Genomic DNA, 6182 nt, shown 5'->3' on the forward strand with positions numbered 1-6182 from the left:
TCTGTGTTGCCAAATTTTGCGAGAGGAATAAGCAACCAGATCTAAGAAAACAAGGCTTAAATAAGTGAATATAGGCCACGCGAGGTCTTTAAACCTATATACGTCGGCTATTTGAAAGTGGCCGAGCCGAAGCTCACCACCGCATCCACCATTATTTAGCCTACAAGCAACTTTACATAAAAACAAGCTCAACGTGGCTTGTGATAATAATCAGACATTGCAACACTCACCATGCGTTGTTCCTCCACTATGCAGTCAGTCAGTCACTGAGACTAGCGGGTGTCTGACTGACACTCTGGCTGGGCCATACGCTACATTTGGCTTTGTTGCTCGCTGCCTGCTATGGTCAGTCTAAAAACAGTCTGTAATGATGTATGGGACTAACAACAACAAGCAGACTTCGTCTGGACTTGTTCTCCATGTTACAACAACTACAGTGCGTGCGCTCCGCACTGCACAGCTTAGCGACTAGCGAGAGAGAGAGAAAGAGAAAGAGAGAGAGAGAGAGATAGAGAGACACTGATCTCGTCTCGGTGCGTCCAAGTTAACGGTATGAGAGAATGAAGACCTATGCTTCACATGAGCGTAACATATTGTGAAAACAAATCCCCCCTATTTTTTTATTTTATTTTTGTATCCATGTCTTTGATTCGCGGGACATCAGTGCCGTTTTACGGGACGCGGGACAGACGGTTCATTTTCGGGACTGTCCCGCGAGATGCGGGACAGGTGGTCACCCTAACTGGAGTTGTGGCAGAGAGGGCTATTCTTTCAACATAGATGCTGCATTCAAGTTCAGGAGAGTTTGGACAAGGCGATTCTCTTGAATGCTGCCTCCAAGCATGAAAGAGTGCATTTGCATTGTTTTCACCACAGTAAAAACTGCATTCATGTTCTGGAGAGGGCAGTTTTTACAGAAGGATAAAAGGGCAGGGGCTCAAGCCCCCTTTGATGTCTACTGTATGTGTGCACATGCCTGGAAGGAAGCATGAGCTCAGGGGCTTCGGGGCCCTCCCTAGTAGTGGGAGAAATATGTGAAAAAGGTGTTCACTTCCGGCAGAAAGCGTGAAAATCTGCACCTAGGGGTATTTTTGTGCGCTGAATTCAAAAATTGACGGTCCCAAGCACTTTTCTCAATTTCACTTTTCTCTCATTCACTTACCATAGGGTTAGGGTTAGGAAAAAAAGACCCCCCAAAAATCTTCTTTAAGTAGCATGTGAGGGGTCTATCTAGGGGGTTTTCGTGATTTTGAATCCATTCCAAGCATTTGTTTTGCACAAAAAACATTCCTTGGGGAAGAAATGGACCCCACAAACTATGGTTTAGTGATGAGTCATCACTTTTCAAAGTTTTGTTGTGTCCATTTCTCGGAAAGGAATGTTTTTCGTGCAAAACAAATGCTTGCAATGGATTCAGAATCCCGAAAAACACCTAGTTTGACCCCTCACATGCTACTTGAAGAAGATTTTTTGGGGGGTCTTTTTTCCCTAGTATGGTAAGTGAATGAGAGCCACCAGATCCCATGGGAAAAGTGCTTGGGACCGTCAATTTTTGAATTCAGCGCACAAAAATACCCTTAGGTGCAAATTTTCACGCTTTCTGCCGGAAGTGAACACATTTGCCTTTTTTTGTTACATATTTCTCCCACTATAGGTTGGCAGAGGGAGAGTAGTGCCCAGGATTACAGTTTAGGCGATTGGCACTGGGTGGAAAATGGGTTACAGTACAAAATCGTGGGATAAAAATGTCTCAGGGAATGTCTGAGTGCCAAGCAGGGAAGCATCAGTCTCTACCTCCCAATCTCATTGCAGAGATTCTAACCACAAGGCCTGGTTGTGAGCTTGGGTTTAAAATCCAAAATCCTGCCTTTTGCATTCCACCACCAATGCCATCCCACTACAACAACAACATAGGGTAGATGTGTTTCTGGAATTGATTTCAGGGATTGATTGACCTGCTCTTCTAAATTAAGGACAATCTGAAAGGGGCGGACATATTTACAAGCGCATCCCATCACAAGAAATAACGGGAATGGGATCAAAGGTCGATGTTTTGCATCTGATTAAACCCTGTCTGTAACACTGCATGACATTTATAACCTTAGCGCGTTAGGTGTAATCACGCGTGCAGCCACTCAGCCGGCTTCTTTACAGAAATTCATAAATTGTGAAAGTGATTATTATAAACCTGCTGCGTCATCGCTGTAATTAATGTGAGGACATTATTTAGGGTAGGATTAGGTGTCACCTGTCCCCACAGCGCTTCCATTCATCCTCATTAATTAAAGCGACGAGCAACACCCTGCACCTGCCTGGCTAGTGGCTACAGTCATGCATGACGACTCTATCACTCTCACCTGAATGTCATCGTGGCTCATTGCTAGTTAAATGAGACTTTATTAATGAATATTCATTATAGCTGTTTTTTTTTCTTTTTTTTTCAGTGAAAAAAAATGAAAAGAGTGAATACTGATCAGAAAAGCGTGTAACTCATTCAGTACATTTGATTAAACTACACAATAGGAATATACATATCAGGTGATATAGGCTACGGAATATACATAATACTCATCTATACAAAATATATATATTAAAGAAATAACAGCATACAGAATTATACAAAATACACAGAAAATACAGAACACACAACACAATACATAGAATGCAGAACACCCAAAACATAATGTTCACCACATATACATACATAATATCCACTCTCTTAAATGTAGAGGTGCCAAATACTCCAACCGCGTCCTCAGATCTGCGAACAGCTTCCTCCTCCCCAGTAGGCCTACCCAGCTCTGCACCGTGGGGGAGCGGGCTTTCTGCTCAGCTGCACAGCGCCTGTGGAACAGCCTTCCAATCCATTTAAGGGCAACGCAGAGTGGTGCACACCCTGGACTCCTTCTATAAGTCCTGAGGGACTCCGCTCAAACATAATGACTAAAAAACAGGTTTAAAGGAGTAGTTCACCCCCAAAATGCCTTTTTTCCTTTTGATTACTCACGCCATGGAGACTTGTCGCATTCCTAAGACAAAACAATTTTTATCATAAACTTACCCCCATTGATTCCGGATGGGGACCCAAATGCATTTGGGTCCCTATCCGGAATCAATGGAGGTAAATTTATTGTAATCAAATTATTGTCTTAGGAATGCGACAAATACAAAAACATATTATTGAACTCAAGTCTCCATGGCGTGAGTAATCAATATGAAAAAAGGCATTTTGGGGGTGAACTACTCCTTTAAGTGGTTAACCGTCCCCATACACGTGTTGATTGATTGATTGATTGAAGACTTTATTAGAAGTTTGCATAGGAAAAGGTACAGTTTCATGACGGTACAGTTCACTGGTACAAGGTCTACTAAAAGGAGATCCATGAAAAGACTAAGCTTATTTCCACAGGAAACCATTTAAGTATCTCATATAACATTGAATGACAGACGAATAGAACACAGTACTATGCAGTAGATATGTAAAGAAAAGAAAAATGAGAGAACAAAAAAAAAGAGTCTAAACAGTAAGTAAGTAAGTATATACAAAGAAGGGGCAGGGGAGGGTAGGGTTGGGCTAGGTTAGTTTTTTTTTTACCAGTTACGAACGGCTGCTGCCTGTAAGTGGTTTTTCTGGGCAATTTTAAAGGATGCTAGTGATCCACACTCCTTTATGGCCTTCGGTAAGGCTTTCCACATTTTGGTGGTATAGCAGAAAAAAGAGTCACTACTGTTGTACCCTACTTGCTCACCTACCAGTTAGGAGCCCCCACTGGGAGGATTAAGCGACTCTGTCCTACTCCTCCTGTACAAAAGTAAAATAAAAACAGTCGACTGAAAGTCAGACACTGTTAACACATATTATCATAACTAAGTATAATGTACAATATGTGACCAGTAATATTGTGTATACATCTCCTCCATGAATTACAGACTACCGGCATTGGCTGTGAGTCTGATATACAGTATATGATTATTATGTACAGTGTCAGCCAGTCTACAGAATGGATATTTGGATGTACAGTCAATCGACAGTGAATGTAATGAGAAATATATACAGTACGATCCATTGACGGTGAAACATTTACAGCAGTTGAGCAGGCATCTTTAATGTACATCCCAGTAGTCCATGAGCAAAATGTGCCAGAGTAAGCAGGAGTCATTAATCCAAGGACAGGAAAGTTACAAGACCTGCAGAAGAAGATCAGAGGGCACAGTCGGGTTTATAAAGGAAAGACATTCTGATAAGTAGACAGGTGCAATACCATTAAGAGCTTTAAAAACCCAATAATAGGACTTTCAAATCTATTCTAAAAGCTACAGAGTGCAAAGCACGCAGAACTGGACGTATATGCTCCCCTTTCTTGGTTCTCATTAAAATCCTAGCAGCAGTTTAATGAGTTGCAATCTGCCAATGAAGGTTTTGGGTAAGCCAGTTAAAAGTGCATTACAATACGAGATGAGTAACAGATAAAAGCATGAACCAGCTTCAATGCATCTTGCTGAGTTACGAATGGCTTCGCCGTGGCCCAGTTCCTGAGATGGAAGAAAGCAGACTTTGCAACCCTGTTGATTTAAAACTGAGGTATGAATCTATAATAACTCAAGATATTCGTTTCTTACTTAATCTTCTACCTGGGAAGCCGAACTGTCTAGCCCTGATAACAATAAATCTCTTTCCTATGATTATTAAGATTTCTTTTACATTTGAGTTTAACCACATGAGCCGATCTACAAGCTCACAACGCGTCACATAGTGAGCTTGTATTGTGTATTATGTATAATATTTTCGGTAAATATATTTAGGGCAGAGAAAAAACAGAGAAAATAGAGTTTAAGTGGTTAAAAGAACATTTCTTGGGGGGTTGGGATCCTTTAGGATTGGAACAATTCCGGTTCCTTAACTCTTCCCTCTGAACAATCATATTCCTTTACGATTCCCTTTAACAATTTCTATATATTCCTCTAGACCTCACTGGTTCTTATAAAGGGAGGCATAGGGACCCTCTGGGTTACTTTTGTACTGAGAGTGTACACTTGAAATGTAAATGTTTGAGAACCACTGGTATTGTGGTTGTACAGCAGACGTGAGGTCCACATACAGTACCAGCTCTGACAGTGTGATAAACTAGTTCTGAAGACGTTTCTAAATGACGGAACCGATTGTGGTTCCTCAATGCTGGATCCTGTTCCTCCAATTCCTGCAGTTCCGGATCCCAACCATACTGTAGCTCTGATGTCAGACAGCATGTCCTTGGTTCGATTCCCGAGCCTGTCAGCGGATGTGCTGTATGTCACTCCCCATCTATCTCCCTGTTTCCTGTCTCACTACTGTATGCTACTGTCAAATGAAGGCAGAAAACGTTTCTCTTGATCCATTTGTTTGTTTGAGAGACAGTTAAAATGTTATAACAATGTTATGGCATAAGGGAGGCTCATTATCGTATGTGAGTAAATGTTAAAGAGCTGACCTGAACTGCCATTAGCTGTCGCTTATCATGACAGGAAATCCTTTGTAAGATTTTAGAGGTGTTGCTTTGTAACCATATATATTGATCCTGAGGGGACATTTTGATAATGAATTATTGGCTCGAGAATAGGTTGTGAAAATGACAATTGAAACAGAATTAGAAGAAACTAGGATGTGAAAACGACTATGGGGGACCGGGCTTTCTGCTCGGCAGCACCACGCCTGTGGAACAGCCTCCCCATAGAGCTGAGAGCACCACAGACCCTAGACTCTTTTAAAGCAGGCCTAAAAACCTTTTTATTCAGGAAGGCCTTTTCTAGTTTATAGTTTTAAGTTATCTTTGTATTTTGTTTCTGCATATTATCTTCATATAACATTATATTATTGATTTTGATTATTGATTATTGAATGCACCTGCTAATGTTATATTATTGACTTTGATAATCTTTTATTCTTTTAGTATGTGTTCTTGCAATGTATGTAGCACTCTGAGATTCACTGAATGAAAAGTGCAATACAAATAAAATGTATTATTATTATTATTATTATTGAAACGGAATTAGAAGAAACTAAACATTTTAATGCACAGTACACTGACAATTAATGCTTGACTAATTGTTTTCCACATGTAGAATCCTGAACAAACATTATCAGCATTTGACAACGGCATCCTATACATGATTTCATCAAGTGAGATAGTGATGTACTGCCTGGC

This window comes from Nannobrachium achirus (genome assembly GCF_963921795.1).
Source record: "Nannobrachium achirus genome assembly, chromosome: 7".
NCBI lineage: Eukaryota > Metazoa > Chordata > Actinopteri > Myctophiformes > Myctophidae > Nannobrachium > Nannobrachium achirus.